At 44.6% G+C, this 18,686-nt stretch overlaps 1 pseudogene; it reads right to left on the bottom strand.

Moving 5' to 3' along the window:
• LOC113904004 overlaps window positions 1–17,403 on the bottom strand; it is a 54,518-nt pseudogene extending 37,115 nt beyond the window's left edge.
• Between the last annotated feature and the right edge of the window lie 1,283 nt (window positions 17,404–18,686).

The raw sequence follows: 18,686 nt of genomic DNA, 5'->3' as shown, positions 1-18,686 counted from the left end.
TTGGGAAAGATGACTTAATAGAAAGACAAAATGGAGCAAGGCATTCTGCTTTTATTATTACTACTATGAAGCTTCAGGGCTTCCCTGGTGGCTTAGATGGTAATGAATCTGCCTGCAATGCAGAAGACTGGGGTTTGATCCCTATGTTGGGAAGATCTCTTGGAGAAGGGAATGGCTACCCACTCTAGTATTCTTGCCTGGAGAATTCCATGGACAGAGGAGCCTAGTGGGCTACAGTACATGGGGTCACAGAGAGTCAGACACGACTGAGCAACTATCTCTTTCACTTTCACTTTTCACAAAGTCCTCATGTAGTAGAAAGTACATGTTAGCTATTGAAGGTTTTATTGTCGCCATCATAATCATCGTTGTTGGCTCTAAGCTCTATGAGGACAGGTTACTTCACACCTCGTTTATTGCTGCACTTCCTGTTCTCAACAAACTTAGTGAAAAGTAGAAGCTCAATATATTTGTTCAATAAAGGAAGATACTTTACCTCTGAGGCTTTCTTTCCTTATCTCTGCAAAGGACAAATGTTTGTTGAGCCCTTACTGTGTGTGAGGCCTCGAGCATTTTTTAATGTGGATCATTTCATTTTTATCCTCACACCAGTCATTTGAGGTGAATACTGTTATGAAACAGAGAGGTAAGATACCCATCAAAGGCACACAGCTAACAAACAGAAGAGCTCAGAGTTTGTCAGACTCAAACCTGAAACACCAACCAACATGTTTTCATGCCTTCTTCCCATCCAGAAAGAGGGTGGAAAGCTCCATCTTCATGGGCCTGTTGAGAGGATTCAATAGCAATGTAAGTGCCTGCTACGTAGAGGGAGGTCAGTTGTTATCAACTCTTCCACCTCACTCTGTACAATTCACCTTGCTGAGCAGACAAGGGCTCTATCTTCCAACCAAAAACTCTGTCCAAGAGTGGTCCAGTGGTTAAGAATCCACCAGCCAATGCAGGAGATACGGGGTAGATCCCTGGTCTGGGAGGATTCCACAGGGCAACTAAGCCTGTGCACCACAGCTACTGAGTCTGTGCTCTGGAGCCTGTGACCCACAGATACTGAAGCCCAAGTGCACCCTAAAGCCCCTGCTCTGCGACAAGAGAAGGCATCGCAATGAAAAGCCTGTGTAAGCAGTAGAGAGTAGCCCCCGCTCTCTGCAACTAGATAAAGCCCAAGTGCAGCAACAAAGACCCAGTGCAACCAAAAATAAATGAATAAATAAAATTATAAAAAAACCCAACTCTGCCCAAGTCCTCCATTAACCCAAGCCCCCTGCAGCCACTGTCCCATTTTTCTGCTTCCCTTCAGCGAGAACTGCTCTGTACTCAGGAGATGTCTTTACTTCTTTTTCTCATCACCCATTTTCTCTTGAATCCACTCAAACCAGGCTTCTGCCTCACCTCTCTTCTGAAACTGCTCTTAGCATAATAACCAAATATATCTGATATCAGCCTCTACCCTGTCTGATTTTCCACAACCTCTTAGCATCAGTCGGCAGAGCTAATGACTCTCCTCAAAAACTTCTTTTCTCCGTGCTTCCTGGCTTTGGTTTCACTTCCCTAGATACTCTTCCTAATCCCCTTTGTGGCCTCCAGTGGTCAGGAAGTCACGTCCAGAGTCGTGACTTACATGCCATCTGTGTGTGGATGGGTCCAAATTTCTGTCTCTAGCCCTGACTTCTCCGTGGAGTTTCATGTACCCAGCTTCCCATAGGACATCGCCACTTGCCAGTCTAATAGGCATCCTTAAATCAACATAAAACACAATTTGTGTGTCTGCATTTCCTTTCCTTTCCCCACTCAGGCCTTTCACATTCTTTCCCACTCAAGTAATGACTTCAGTCCTTGATCAGGATAAAAATCTAAGTCACCCTTAATTCCTTATTTTTGCTTATCCTACTTTCAGTCCATCAACAAGTCCAGTTGAAGGCTTTGCCTCTAAAGTGTATCTCAAATTCATCTGAAATCTCTCTTTGGAACTGAAATAAAATCCAGAGTTTTGACATGGCTTACAGGGCTTTCAGTCGTCTAGCCCCTGCCTGCCTCTCAGACCTTCAGCCTGCCCTCAGTCTCCCCTGTGTGGGGAGCTTCAGGCCCACTGGACTGTATTCCTTGAACATAGAAGAATTATTTCTGCCTCAGGGCCTTTGCACTTACTGTTTTTTCTGCTTGGAATTCTTTATCCCAGATCTTCACATGACTGACTCCTTATCATTCAGGTCTCAACTAAATGTCATCTTCTTAGAGCAGATTTCCACGAGCACTTTGGAAATTTCCATAAGCTTCCCACTCAGAGGTTCACGTCTGTTAGTTAGGAAAGTGTTTGGCTGTGAATAAGAGTAAACCTAACATTGACATAAACCGATAGATCCGTGTATCATGTATTAAGACATCCAGGGGAGTTATGTCAGGGCTGTGCGAGGCTCAATGATGTCATCAAGGACTCAGGCTCTTTCTCACTTTCTACTCTGCCAGCCTTAACATTGTAACTTTCTTGTGTGTTAGCTGCTCAGTCGTGCCTGACTCTGCGACACCACAGACTGAAGCCTACCAGGCTTCTCTGTCCATGGGATTCTAAGGCAAGAATACGGGAGTGGGTTGCCATTCCCTTCTGCAGGGGATCCTCCCAATCCAGGGATTGAACCTGGGCCTCCTGCATTGTAGGCAGATTCTTTACCATCTGAGCCACCAGAGAAGCTCACCAGTCACTTTCTCACTAGTGGTATTTACTTCAAGGTTGCAAGCCAGCTGCTGCACCTTGGGGATTATGTCTGTGTCCCAAACAAGGAGAAAATAAAGTTCAAAGGACCAAAATCTTCTCTTATGTGGCTCTGCATTTTGCGGGGGCAGGGAAACCCTCCTCAGGATATTCTGCTTGAAGTCACAGACTAGAGTCTCGCCCCTCCCCCCAGCAGTAAGGGATGTTGAAGACACAAGCATTTAATCTTTCCACAATATACACTAGAGAGTGCAAAGGAGGAGGGCGCTGGGAATAATCCGAGGCAGGCAATCCTGGTCACCTTTTATATCATGTAGCTCTGCTTACTTTTTTTCATAGAACTTATGATTATCTGAAATTAATTACCTTGTTATTTGCCAGTTTTCTTACTTATGGTTTGCTTTTATTTATGGTAAGCTACACTATCCCTGGTGGCTCAGACTGTAAAGAATCTGCCTACAGTGCAGGAGACCCGGGTCTGATCCCTTGGTCAGAAAGATCCCCTGGAGGAGGGCATGGCAACCCATTCTAGTATTCATGCCTGGAGAATCCCATGGACAGGGTCCCAAAGAGTCAGACATGAATGAGTGACTAATCCACGCAAGAATAGTGAGCTTATCTCTTTTGTTTCTGACTTTGACTAGAACAATCCCTAACACGTAGTAGGCATTCAAGAACTATCTGCTGATTGTCAAATAAGCAAGCAAAGATAAATAGGGAAAATGTGTCTCCATGGTATAAATGGATCTCTGTTATGCGTGAGACACAAATCGCTAGATAAATCAGTTTAACCGAGAGTGTCCTAGGCAGATGGACGGGTGGGTCATTGGGACACTGCGGAGTGCTGTCCTCATCTGAGGAGTAACAGTGGTTCCGTTCACTGCAGTTATATTGATAGGATGGATGGTGTCTTCTGGTTAGGTCCATACTCCCTCTCAAAGTTGACCTTCCTCAACTGGCAGAACGTCCATGGGTTAGAGAGAAGCTAAATGGCCTCCCACAGTCTTCAGGCACTGGCCATGTTCATCTGGATTCACTGAGCTTCACACACAAGCTCTAGAGTATTATGTAAACCATGCATGGCATATAGCAGGCTGGGTTAGGCTCGTGCTAAGTTTCTACATCAGCCCAAGGTTCTGTTTGAAAGAAAGGATTTAGTGGTCCAAGCTCAAGGTGGAACGTGGTCACTGCTGGGATCTAGATGTGACTGGTGATGGCTGGTCCGTTAACAGAGTGGTTGGTCCATTTTGCAGGGGGCGCTGAAGGGCCTCGTGGGGCTCGCTCACCCTGAGGAAGAAGAGGTAGGCTAGTAAGTTGAACTCAGTACCAACATCTCAATGATCCTCAAAGAGAAGAGACTCTGAATACTACCTCTTGACTTAAGGAGCTGTAAATAAATATGGGAAGACATATTTTCACTACAAACCCAGGTACAAGGCACAAAGTCACACTGCTTCTGCGCCTGGGAAACGGGTGACACACAGGAAGGAAAGGCTGTTCCTCCCCCTTCTTCACCGCTCACATCTGCAACTTTGAGGCATGGAAGGCATCAAAGAACACAGAACCACTTCAGCTTGTTGGGGCCCCCAGTGTGTTAGCCTCATTCCAGCAACTTCTTCCTGATCACATTGAGGACATCACTAGAAACTCTCAGACATAAGCCGGAGAGACCTGCTGGGGATGGAGCTGCTACCACAGGCGGCAGGAGGAAGGTGTCTGTGGCATAATACACAATTGGAACTCATTTTAAACATCAGCTCCAGCCCCCATTTCAGCCTGATGAAGCCCAGAGAAAATGGGCTACACACATTGACTAAATGAACGGGTATTTACCGCGTAGATGCTGAGAGAAGGAAACAGATACAGTCCCTACTTTCATAGAGTTAAATACAGTATACACTAAAGAGAGAGAGAAAATAGACTGCAACCACAGAACTGATGAGAGGGCTATCACTGGATACAGGCTTCCCAGGTGGCGCTAGTGGTAAAGAACCTGCTTGCCAATGCAGGAGATGTAAGGGATGCAAGTTCGACCCCTGGGCTGGAAAGATCCCCTGGAGAAGGAAATGGCAACCCACTCCAGTATTCTTGCCTGGAGAATCCCTTGGACAGAGGAGCCTGGCAGGTTACAGTCCATAGGGTCTCACAGAGTCGGACACAACTGAAGAGACTTAGCATGCACAAAAATTGGATAGAAAAAAGAAAAATTAACAGCAGGTATGTAAGAAATCTCTGTACTTTCTGCCCAATTTTGCTGTGAATCTAAAAGAAGTTCTAAAAATGAAACATATTTTTTAAAGTAAAATCAGCAAAATTAATTGAGAATATTGAAGAAGACTCAGAAGTTTGAGGAAAATGACTCTTAGGAAGAGGATTCCAACAGTTCTCCATCTCCAACTCTGCAGCTTCAAATCATAGCCAGCACTGCCAGGAGCCAACCACCCCGCCCCCTTCTCCCCACCCCCAAACCACCCCCCCCAACTCAGTCCAGTCCTTTATGTCCCCTCCTTGTGCACCTAGAGTTCCACTGCCTTTATCACACAAGTGATAGCCTGGCAAAGGTGACTTAGTGCATTGTCCCTGTGGCTGGACTGTGTCTGCAGCCCAGGCTCTGCATGGCATCGCGTATCAGTGAGCCCACTGCAGGGACTTGAGAACCATCCACTGACTGCCTGACAGTGAATGAATGAAGCGGAGTCACATTACAACAGGTGAGGTTTAGGTCGGACAGACATGCTTCTTGTCAGGTTCCTGAGAAGCTAAGACAGCTGTGAGGGGGTGGCTGTGGTTCATACCAAGTCAGGCTCAGCTTGGGGTGGGGGTGAGGGGAAGGATTAACCCCTTGGCTGCAGCAAAGTTCGGAGGAACGAGTCTGTTTCTGCTATTACATATGCCACAGGGGCAAGGTCAGTCCAGCTCACTGGTCATGCAGGGCCTTTGCAAATATACCAAGTTTTAGAATCCTAAAAATGGAGGATGCCACCATGCATAGGACTCCCATGAACCTTAACACCAAATGCTAAAATCATTCTACCATTTGCTACCTTGACCAGGTAAAGGAAAACCCATGTAAGTGTGTGTGTGTGTGTGTGTGTGTGCACGATCAGTTTGTTAAATTCTGCAAAAATGTTCAGAATTTTTGTGAAAGACACATTTACTCAGGCTACTCTCATCCTGTGTGCTCAGTTGCTCAGTCATGTCTGACTCTTTGTGACCCCAGGGACTGACTGTAGCCCTCAAGGCTCCTCTATCCATGGGATTTCCCAGGCAAGAATACTGGAGTGGGTTGCCACTTCCTTCTCCAGGGGATCTTCCCCACCCAGAGATCAAATGGTGTCTCTTGCATTAGCAGGCGAATTCTTTACCACTGAGCCACCAGGGAAACCGCATCTTAAAAAAAACCAGTATTTGTCTTAAAGTCACCTTTTCATGGCAGGTGCTGTCCTGACTAGGTGTGCAAAGATTAGAAGGTAGATTTGGGGAATATGATTGACCAAAAATGAGGAAAGAAATGCACTATTTGGCAATACTGAGAAAGCAGGGTTGAAAACAGCAAAGTGGAAAAAGGGAGGACCGAACAGTAATCAGAGCACACCTTGCTCATTGTTTGTCTGCTTTGACCAGGATCCTCGGCAGAAATGTGTTTGCCATTAAGACCCAGTCTGGGACTTCCCTGGTGGTGCAGTGGATAAGAATCTGCCTGTCAATGCAGGCAACACAGGTTTGATCACTGATCTGGAAAGATTCTACATGCCTGTGGGCAACTGAGACCCCTGTACCACAACTACTGAGCCCGAGTGCCCTAGAACCATGCCCTGCAACAAAGAGTAGCCCCTGCTTGCCACAGCTAGAGGAAAAAACCTGAGCAAAAGCAAAAAAGACCCAATGCATCCCTAAAATAAATAAGTAAGCCAAAGGGAAAAAGATCTGGTCTACAATGAAGGAAGGACTGATGCTGAAGCCTCCTTATGTGAAGAGCTGATTCATTGGAAAAAACCCTGAGGCTGGGAAAGATTAAAGGCAAGAAGAGAGGGCAACAGAGGATGAGATGGTTGGAAGGCATCACTGACTCAGTGGACATGAATTTAAGCAAACTCCAGGAGATAGTGACAGATAGGAAAGCCTGGCATGCTGCAGTCCATGGGATCACAGAGTTGGACACAAGCTAGCAACTGAACAACAATAATAACGGTGATACATTACCTACCTGCCAACTCATCTGAAATAAAAGAATCTGAAAGTACATACGTGTGTGAGCGTAATGGAATCACTGTGCTGTCCACCTGAAATTAACATGACATTGTAAATCAACTGTACTTCCATTAAAAAGTTTTTTTAATGTTAAAAAAGTTTCACAATAGTTACCTTTACTATGTGCAATGCACTCTAATATTTTCTATTATACTCTGAAGTACAGAGTACTACTTCTTTTTAAAAAATGCTAGTCATGCCCATGAAACTGAGTGTACTGTGGCCATCTGTTTTGAAATCCCTGCCCCCCAACTTTAGACAGAATGAGCTATGTGCTTCTCTTAGTGAACCACCCTCCTTTCTGTGAGGTGAGTCACCATCAGGGCCCAGCGTCTTCCCAGTAAGAAAGCTGGATGAACCATCATCATGCTGCTCCCTGCAGGTTTAGCCTGTTCACCCTGGGCTCCCAAAGCGCGCTGATTGAAAGTTCAGAGGATGGAGGCTACCTCCTTCCTGTCCCCCAACCTCAACGAGTCTCTGGCCTCTCTTCCTACAAAATGGACATTCCCAAAAGTTCATGGATTCAGACTCTGTCACAGGATGAAATTTATTATCCTTTGGTTCAAAGTTATGACAAAGTCTTGTCTGAGAAATGTGAAGCGAATCAAGTGATGTTCTTGAGACCCACCCAGAAAACATCAGTATCTTTCCATTGTACTTGAAGGTGTTAAACAAGCTCAGGGCACTGGGAGACTAAAGTCCACCCCACCCCAACTCTAAGTTCCCTTTTCTCAGATAATCTGAATCCAAAGAATGTTACCTGAGTCATTTCCTTGCTTATTTAGAGAGGCAATGCTTGGCATCAGACCAGAAACAAAAATCAGACAAAAATGACTGGACAACGGAGAAATGATCTCTTTGGGGTTTCTCCAAAGTCACAGCAGGGAGGAGACATTGCACCTCCACGTCTGAGGTCTGAGTCTTGCTAAATTGGGAAAATATCTGATTGTCAGTATGTTATTAGAAGGTGCTGTGTGTGTGTCAGGCATGTTTTAGTAACTAAACAACAACAACAATGCTGAGAAAAGAAGTGAATATTCTAGTGTTAGTGTTACTAAGTAAGAGATGACCTTAAGATCCCTGAGTAAGGAGATAGGAGGTCTGGACCCTTTGCTGGTGCCGAGGATTCATGTCACCTTAGCTCTAGGAGGTGGACAGGCACCAGATGTTTCTAGTACCTACGAGGGGTCATAGGGGTATATTGGGGGTTGTTTGTATCACCTGGCATATTGGGGGTTGTTTGAAAGTAATTGTGGGGCAAATAACAAGGGACTTACTGGAGTGCCCCCTTTCCCAGGAGGCCAGTGCCTTGCAGTTTTCCCTTTATATAGTTCAAGAGCAGCTGACAAGAGTCAGAAAGCCCACCATGTCCTCCTGTACTGGGGTCCTCCTCAGACATGACGCAGCCCCTCAGGAGCCAGCTTTGTGTACACACTGCTGGGCCGCGTGAGGGTCGTGGGGGGCAGTGGCTGGCGGGATCTGTGTCCAGGAAAAGGTGTGAATGTGAGTTCCGCCCTTTTCGTTCAGGCTGCCCTGGAGGCCTCCCACTTAGAAGCACAGAGGACAGAGCAGAAAGAGTCAGCCCTCTGATGGCAAGGACTACGCAAAGGCACCCCCCTGGGGAAGGAAAGACAGGCTCAGTGCACCTGGGTTATGAGAGTGATGAGGTCTGGAGAAATCCCAAAGAGGTCTGTTCTGCGCTGTATGGTCATTGGGCTGATTTTTAAATTTTTATTTATTTTTATAAGAAGTTTTTTCGGCGATGCCACACAGAATGTGGCATCTTAGTTCCCCAACCAGGGATGGAACCTGTATTCCCTGCATTGGAAGTATGGAGTCTTAACCACTGGACCACCAGGGAAGTCCCTTTGTGGCTGATTTTTGTTTCTGATCTGTGGTGTCTTTAGGCACCCATTTATTCTATTACTTTAAAGATGCAACAACTCCTGGAATTTATTTTATAGCATATTTATTCCTCAAGTTTTTTTGTTTTTTGGTTGTTTTTTTTTTCCCCCTCTAAAATGCTGGCTATGCTTTCAGAAAATTAGGCTTAATTTAAAACCTTACTACATTTAGCTCTTTATTTTAGAAAAGACATGACATTAGCAACCCATGTAGGAGACTGGCTGAGATTTACATATATTAATATTTGTATGTGTAAGATGCTATATGTAATAATATAATATTTATAATAATATTAATAATACTTGTATGTGTAAGCAACTGCCTAGAGTATAACCTCCTAGAGGGTCAGGGCCATGCCTACTGCCTGTGATCTTAGGCTTAGCAATCACACTCAATATGCAGATGTGAATAGTGAATAAAAGGGCAGATCTTGATCATGGGGCAGAGTCACTGTGAATCAGAAAAGGCTCATTTGTTGCTGAATATTATGTAATTACAAGGAAGCTAAAATGAAACAGTTGTGTGATTATAAGGGAAAAGTCAACCTTATAGCATCAGTGGGAGAACACAGTAAATCAGTGTTCCTGTTTCCTGCAGATTTAGGAAATCAGTAGCAAGGTGTAAGGCTTATAAGGGTTTTAGCAATATATTAAGTTTATAGAGTATTTCATGGCAAGCTGTTAATCATAAAGTTACAATGAAGTTGCCACATGGCTATGGACTGCTATTATTTTTATTTATTTGTTTAATTTTTGGTTCCGCTCAGCCTTTCTCTAGTTGCAGGGAGCGGGGCTACGCTAGTTGCGGTGTGTGGGCTTCTCATTGCAGGGGTTTCTCTTGTTGCAGAGCACAGTCTCTAGGCGAGGGCTCAGTAGTTGTGGCCCATGGCTCTAATTGCTCTGTGGCAGGTGGGGATCCTAGGTCAGGGATCAAACCCATGTTCCCTGCATTGGCAGGCAGATTCTTAACCACTGGACCACCAGAGAAGTCCCATCTAGCCATGCCTCAAAGTTTCATGAGCAGGTGGGTATTTCTACTACATTTAACAGATGACAAAAGTGAAATTGGAAGAGTTTAGAATTCAAGATTATTACTTGACACTTTTGGGGAGTTTTTAAAACATTTTTTCTTGCTCCATCTCATTTAATCATAGTAACATTCCTACAAGATGATGATATTATTCTTAGTTTTGTTGAGGTAGAAAAAGGTTGAGAGAAGCTAGTAGCTCAATATTGCCTTGAATCTGTCCCCAGATAGGTGTGCTGAGGCCATACAACATCAATGTATGTTATTATTTTTATTTTTGCCTTTTATATACACACCAGTGAGCTTTGTGGTAGACCAACTTCATGTTTATCCCTTCAGTAGATTGTGAGCTGCTGGAGTATAAACATATTCATCAATATATATTTGATTCACTTAACAAATATTTTTGAGCACTGATATGTACCATACTCTGGGGTACAGAGAGCAGGACAAACTCATTGTCTTCCCTTTTGGAGGTCTAGAATGTTCCCAGCAGAGATCAGCATTTGCAGAGTCGAACTGAAATTAGAACTGATGAAAATAACCAAATTTCCTGGCTAGATGGCCCTGGTGTATCTGAGTAAAGTTAGACCATAAAGGCTGTGTAGGTCCAAGGCCGGTGAGAATCCTAACTTGGACTGAGGATTTGTTATTTGGGGTCACTGCCAAAGCAGCAGACAAGCCGTGGAAAGGATATATCGCAGATAAGGATGTGAGTGGAGTGACAAGACCACAGGCAGGTAGTCTTGACAGCCCAGTCAATGGAAGACCCACAGGTTAGGGAAAACCGGAACAGAGGGCTGCTTCCGGATGTATTATGGTGGCACGCACTCTGGATCTGCCCTGTGACACGGCAAGGAAATTCTTGCTGCGCCCGCCATAGACTCATCCTTCCACATTTCTTTTTCTTACTTTGTTTTCAGGCCTATTCCAATGAACCAAAGGATTTTGGAAATAAAAGCTTTGCAGTAACCCAAGCGAGACTTCCATGGTGTCCTGAACGAGATCATTATTGGCAATGGGGATGGAGAGAAGTGTGTGAGTTTTGAAATATTTAGGGAGAACAGACTGGACTTGATGATTGTTTGGATCTGTAAAATATATCAGTAAGGATGATGATTTCCACTGCATATAATTGACATCTTTCCTTGTTTTTATTTTTTCTAATTCTACAGATATTTACTGAACTTACATTGTTTGTTTGGCATTGAGCTGGGCACCAGGAATAGATAGCAGAAAATAGTCTTACGTAAGTTTGGGGGAAAAGGACAGAAAATTTTTCAGCCCAAGCCTGACAATCACAAAGTGAAAGTGAAAGTGTCAGTTGTCAGTTGTGTCTGACTCTTCGCGACCCCATGGACTATATCCCAGTGGGCTCCCCTGTACATGGAATTCTCCAGGCAAGAATACTGGAGTGGGTAGCCATTCCCTTCTCCAGGGGACCTTCCAGACCCAGGGATTGAACCCAGGTCTCCTGCATTACAGGCAGATTCTTTACCATCTGAGCCACCAGGGAAGCCCCTTGAAAATCACAAAGAACACTGGTAAAAACAAAGGAAATGTATTTTCTCAAATAAGAGAAGACTGAAGGTTAGGATTCACTTTAGGGTTTGTGAATGCAATAGCCCAACATTCTTTGTCTTTCCACCTTGCCATCCACAGCATTGGCTTCATCCTGAGGCTGGTTTCCATTCACGTCAAGAGACGACTATCCCTAGGGATATGTTTTTGTTCACATGGGATGAAGGTGGGGTAGGTGTGGGGGTATTGGCTTCTCTTTCTGACAAGTTCAAAACAAGTCTTTTCTCAGGCTTCTTTGGCCTAGATTGCCTTAGACCTGCCCTCCCTGAACCCATCAATCACTAGCATGGGACATGAGATTACTGCCATGGACTTAGCATCATAAGAGGGGGTTGGGGAAGGGGGCAGGTGGAACGGGTGTTGGGAAGCCAATCGCAATGTCCACTAGCTTAGGTAACTAGGTCATGATGGTGCCCTTCACTCGTTTAGAAATTTGCAAAGGAGAATTGGTCTGGGGAGAAGAGAAGCTTATTTTCGAACTTGCATCCTGATGTTTGTTTCCATTTAGTAAGAGTCCAGAGGATACTGAGGTCACTGGGGAATTTCTGAGGACACATTCTAGTTAAGAAGAGGATGAACCCAAGAAGCTATACACTCTTCTAGGAGTTTCTTCCATTGCCAAAACAGATGCTATCCTAGCTGTGTTAAGGATGACTCTGCCACACTATGGCAAAACCACGTGTGAACATTTTTCTACTTCCAAAGGAGTCCTCAGTTAATTTCTCCTTATTAAATCACCTCAGCATCATGCTTCAAGCTCAGATGAGACTGTGTATGAGTAAGGTGTACGACATTTGTTGTCACTTGGTAATTTTAGGTTTGCTGATGTAACCGTTTTTAAAAAATATTAATATTTATTTATGGCTGCATCATGTCTTCATTGTGGTATGCCAGCTTTTCTCTAGTTTGGGGATGTGGGCTTAGTTGCAGTATGTAGGATCTTAGTTCCCTGACCAGGAATCGAAACTGAGTCTCATGCGTTGGAAGGCAGATTCTTAACCACTGGACCACCAGGAAGTCCCAGTGGATGCAATCTTGAATGGGCTTTTTCACTTCCCTAAAGCTACTTTTGTGATCATTCTGATGCCATGAGGAGATGGGAGTGTACGAAGACATATTGCTCCAAATGCAAGGTCTAGCCTGTGTTGTGTATGGAATTCACAAGTAACAAGTAAGGAGATCTCGGGAAGCAGTATACTGTAGGGATTAGGAATGTAGATGGTAAACTCAGATTGTCTGGCTTCAAGTCTCAGCTCTACCACTACAAGTTGTGTGACCTCAAGCCAAGCTTACTCTGTGCCTCAGTGTTTTCATCTGCAAAGTGGGTTTGATTCTGATGATAGTAATCGAATCTGTCTCACAGACTGGTTAGCAAGTTCATTATACACGAAATGCTTACTAAAGCACCTGGCACACAGGATGCACTGTTTACTCGCATGTGTGTTCGTCACTCAGTCGTGTCTGACTCTTTGCCACCCCGTCGACTGTAGTCCACCAGACTCCTCTGTCCACGGGATTCTCCAGGTAAGAATACTGGAGTGGGTTGCCATTCCCTTCTCCAGGGGATCTTCCCAACCCAGGGATTGAACCTGGCTCTCCTGCATTGCAGACAGATTCTTTACCATCTGAGGCACCAGGAAAGCTGTTTTACTTGCTTGGTGGTTGATTAATTTCTAAAAAGAAATTCTTTTAAAAATTGTATAACTTTTTTCCATTGGTCAACATATTCTAAACCAAAGTGTACACCCAGGTTTTGATTAGAATCTTTCTCTGTAACACAGCCTGTGTAACTTGAGATGAAATCAAAAGCCCATCCCGTCTGACCTTCGGGCAGGTCAACACCAGGCTGTGGTCTCAGGGGCTTCTCAGGACTTGGCTTCGTCTCAGCCACAGGTGGTCTATTACCGTATTTAACCAATTACATCCTATTAAAGGGAAGGCCTTAATTTGCCTTTCAAGCACTTATAATCAGCTAAACTGTTTGACATCACTTCCTGAGGCTAAGATCTCCTGCTTCCTCTTTCCCACAGAAGAGCAGCAAAAAGAAACATATTCATAGGAAGGAGTTTTCAAAGTCTTTCTAAGTTTTTCCTGGAAGATGATTTCGCCTTCCCTTTGGCTTTTAATGCATTTATAAATCACTTATGTAACAACCTGCTGCAGCTTTGAACTAAATGCAAATCACCAGTCAAATGACTGGAAGAACTTTTTGTAAAAAAATTTATATAGGTTAATTTTTCCATTAAAAGTAATATATGCTTAATATGGAAATTTGGAAAATGTAGAAAAGTACATGGGAAAAAATCACCTATGAGCCCAACCAGAAATATCTACTATAACATACGAATATATTTTCTTCCAGGTTTTTATTCTGTATACAGATTGTGTTTAATATAGTTGTGATCAAAGTATCAACATGAATATAGTTGTGTCTTGAATTATATTTCTCTTTAAAATTTTTCTCCACATTGCTATAAATTCTAAACATTTATAACAATTGTATGTTATTTTACTACATTTGTTTTTCTATTATTGAACATTGAGTTTAAAAATTAAATCTATTATCTTCAATCAGTCCCCCCCCCCCCCCCCCCACCAGCCCCAACACATTTGGTTTGTTATTTGGAGTTGATCTGAGGCAGTGGACTATGTAGATCAAAGGGCCTAAACATTTTTCAGGTTCTTGATTCATATTGTCTGTTCTGAAATGTCTGTCCTAACTAACCTTCCCATCAATAATGGGTGAGAGCATCTTAGCCAAAGGTCAAATTTCATCCTTGTATTGTCCAGAGGGTGATGGTAGGGTTCTTACCTCCTCTCCAAAGACTGCTCCAAAAGCCACTGCCTTTTTAAATTATAGTGATAAAATTTACCATCTTAACCATTTTTAAATGCACTGCTCGGCAGTGGTAAATATATCCACATTGTTGCCTAATGGATCTCTAGTCTTTTTTTCAAACCTCAAACTGTGTAACCATTAAAACGTCTCTCTTTTTCCCTTGCCTCATCCTCTGGCAACTGTCATCCACTTTCTGTTTGTATGAATTTGATTATTTTTGAAAATACATTTTATTACTTATTTATTTAGCTGCTCCAGGTCTTAGTTGTGGCACGCAGGATCTTTCAGTTGCAGCATGTGAGATCTAGTTCTACCAGGGATCAAACCCTGCCTCCCCCCTCCGCACCCCCATCATCCCCTGCTTCCCCCTTCTCCTGCATTGAGAGCACAGAGTGTTAGCCACTGCACCACCAGGGAAGTTCCGAATTTCTGAATTTGATTCCTTTAGAGATCTCATTTAAGTGGGATCATTCAGTCTTCCCGAGTCCCTTTTGGAGCAGCATATGGAGAAATTCCTTGCAGAGGGGCAGTCACTCAGAATGTGACCTTCCTGTCCCTTATTGCTATCTCTCCCACCTCAGGCCCACCTTATCCCAATTAAGTTCCATGTCAGAGCCATATACACACCTGCCTCTTGGGTATCACTACTTGGATGCCCCACAGTCACTGACAACATGGCCCCAACTCAACCCATCATATCATTCCATTTCAAGCCTGTTCTTTGTTCTCCAAGTTGCCTGTCCCAGTGAATCCCACCATCACTCTTCCAGGTGAAGACAGAAGCCTGGAGTTATCCCAGACTCTTTCTAACAGTTTACTGCTGCTGCTAAGCTGCTGCTGCTGCTGCTAAGTGCCTAAGTACTAATGTTTGGTCCCCATGTTCTTTCGGTTTCACCTTCCAAATAGCTCTTGAATCTGGACCATTTCCCCATCTGGTTCCTCATTGCAGTCTCTTACTTAGCTCTCAGCCTCCACTCCTTGCCTCCAATCTGAGCCCCTTCAATCCATTCTCCGAGCAACTACCTGAGTTATCTTTCTAAATGACATATGTGATGATCTTCATCTTTTCCTTAAATCTTTTTGCATTTAGGATAAAGTCTGAATGCCTCAACAAGACTTTTTATGATCTTCCCCTCCATCCCTGTGTTATACAGTTGTGGGATGCAGGACACGGGTTTGCAAAGCACCTCATACTCCATCAAGATCTATAGGCCTTTTGAACCTCCTGTTACCTGTTTCCAGAATGCCCTTTTCCCCTTCCTCCCTTGACCACTTGTTATTTGTCTTTGAAATGTCAGATGAATCATTCCTTCTCTAGGAAGTCTTCCCAATCCCCCTGCTGGGCTCTGGCGCCCCTCCTCTGGCCCTCACAGTTCCCAATGCAGACCTCCACTTCTGAGTCACTCTTTAATTATTGGTTTACATACTTATCTGTCTCCTCAACTAGATTTATAAGTGACTTAAAGACAGGTTCTGGGTGTTTCATCTCTCCATCTCCGCCTCCCGCCAAGTGCCTGGCAACAGGAGATGCTCGAAACATCCTTGCTGGATGAATGAAGTCACCCTTGATCTTCCTCCACGGCTCTGCTGCTTTCCAAGGCAAGGGCAGAACCTTCTTCCTTTTGCTACAGCATACATGGCTATGCGATGAGTTCTTATGAAAGCCAGCTTTCCTCTTATTTATAGAGAAGTATGGATAATCTTGTATCTTCAGGGTGGGAACTTCCATTGTGAGAATGGAAACGTTACTAATCATAACCCAACAAAAAGCCAAAGAACAGAGAAAGTAAGTAAAAAAAAAAAAAAAAAATTGGGCCCATGTATTTTGTCAAGCTGACTACGGTCCTCTGTTAATGGTCTCTGACAAATGCCTGAGCCCCTTCTAAAAGCTTGGCACCCAAGTGCATGAAACTCAAAGGCTTCCACGAGGCACTGACTCACTGCATTTCCCTCTTCTCCTCCTCCCCTCTCCCATTATATATAGGGATGCAAGTGCTTGCCTTATTCCGAGTGTGGAAACACATTTTGTTTTGTTTGAATGAAATACCTCTCCTCAATGATCCCATCTGGAAAAGACTCACTGAACAAAATTGTGGAAGGGATTCTGTAAGGCATTTCCTAATCAAGTTAGAACTTTAATGAGAATTTCTCTTTTAATCCTGCTTCTTCCAATATTCCCGCCCTTACAGCCCACCCCCCACTCCCCGCGCCCTTGGTTGCCATTGCCACTCAGTGGCATTTATCCCACAATCTACATTTCTTCCCCTTCCCTTCCCACTCCCACCCTCCCGAGAGGCAGAGAAGGAGGCTCAGAGGAGAAAGAAGCCCCGTGTAGCTTTCAGCCTGCCCGACTCCCCACAGAAGTGATCTTGCTGCTTTTAGGACGGCCACACGCCTCCCAGCCAGCCAGCAGCTCTAACTAATTAGCACACGTGATGGGAATTGGAAACAAAGTCGCCAACAATAGGAGCGTGGGAACCAGGGCTGCGCCGCAATTACAGCTCCCCTCCCCCACAACCCTCCCAAGTCTCCCCGCACACCCCCAACCTCCACCCCACCCCCCGCCTTCCGCTGCGGGCGAGGCCCCGGCCGCCCCAGGAGGGAGCCACCGGGGCCTCCCTGTCCCGCGTCCCTCCGGTGCGTCCTGCTGCTCCTTTGCGTTCTCTGAGCATCTGCGCACAATAGCGGGAAACGTGTTTAGGGAACCTTCGCTCCGACCAGATCACGCGGGAGGTCAGTTACCCTTTGTTGGGAAAGAGACTGGGAAGAAAGACGCTCGTCAGCCATCCTCCTTGCGACAGCTTAGGGGCCCGCCCGCTTAGGAGCGCACGGCCCCCCGAGGTGGGGACCAGGCACCCCGCGCAACATCTGCAGCCAGAGGCTTGGCGCCGCGGGGAACGCGCTCGGGGTTTTATTCTACGTCGGACGAGTGGTCTCCGCCCTTTCCCCGAGCTACTACAGAGGGATTGTGCCGGGGCGTCAGTGCAGTGTCAGCAGGGAGACAGCAAGGACCCAGCGCTGGCGCCTCCGAGCCGCCCGCTCCTTTACTAGCGCCAAGTAGCTCCGTGCGCATGCGCGGGGAGGTCTTGTCCAAGGTTATTTGATAGGATGCTGCAAATTTGCTTCTGTCCTTTCCTGGGGCACTACCTTCTATAGATAACGCCTTTATTGAAATATAATTCACATACCATACTATTCATCCACTTGAAGTGGATGATTCAGTGGTTTTTAGTATATTCACAGATAAATACAACCATCGAGAGTCAGTTTTAGAACACTTTCATCCTCTTAACAACAAAACCCCAAACCCCTGTACCCGATAGCTTTCACCTCCCCTTGTATTACTCCCTCCTTCTCACTTTTCCAGCTCTAATGTACTTTCTTTCCTAGATTTGGCTCTTCTAGACATTTAATCTAAATGGTATCAGATACTATCATTTTTGCTGACTGCTTTCTTTCATTTAGCATGTTTTCAAGATTTGTCAGGTTGTAGCATATATTACCGGAGAAGGCAATGGCACTCCACTCCAGTACTCTTGCCTGGAAAATCCCATGGACGGAGGAGCCTGGTAGGCTGCAGTCCATGGGGTCACTAAGAGTTGGACACTACTGAGCGACTTCACTTTCCCTTTTCACTTTCATGCATTGGAGAAGGAAGTGGCACTCCAGTGTTCTTGCTTGGAGAACCCCAGGGACGTAGGACCCTGGTGGGCTGCCGTCTCTGGGATTGCACAGAGTTGGAAACGACTGAAGCAACTTAGCAGCAGCAGCATATATTAACACTTCCCTTTTTATTGGTGAATAATATTCCATTGCGTGGACTATACATACATTTTGTTAATCTGTTCATTAGTTGATGGACATTTGATTGCTTCCATTTTTTGGCCATTATGTGTAATAGTGCTATAAACAGCCACACTTAAGTTTTTGCCTGAGCGTCTTTTACATTCACACTCAACTTTTTTTGCCTAAATATTTTTATTATTATTTTTGGTCTTGGGTAAATACCCAGGAGCAGAATTGCTCAGCTGTGTGGTCACTTCATGTTTAACTTTTAAGAAAACCAACACTCTGTTTGCAAAAGTGGTAAATTGGGTGGTAAATTCCAACCTGGCAATGTTGGGTGGTTTCAGTCTCTTCAGATCCCCACCAGTATTTGCTATTGTTTGAGTTTTTTGTTACAACCATTCTAGTGGGTGTGAAGCTTTTCCAGTGCTAAATTTCTAAAGTCTTTCTGGGTTTAATAACTAGACTTGCATAGTATATTGCAGAAGGATCATGAATGGTAAGTTACTCAATCAGCTGCTAAAACATAATAGTATCACTGTTTGTGGTGACAACTAAAGTAGAAAGTAA

Source organism: Bos indicus x Bos taurus, chromosome 14, assembly GCF_003369695.1.
Source record: "Bos indicus x Bos taurus breed Angus x Brahman F1 hybrid chromosome 14, Bos_hybrid_MaternalHap_v2.0, whole genome shotgun sequence".
NCBI classification, from domain to species: domain Eukaryota; kingdom Metazoa; phylum Chordata; class Mammalia; order Artiodactyla; family Bovidae; genus Bos; species Bos indicus x Bos taurus.
Note: the sequence above shows the minus strand (reverse complement) of the source record. Positions and strands in the feature narration are given on the sequence as shown.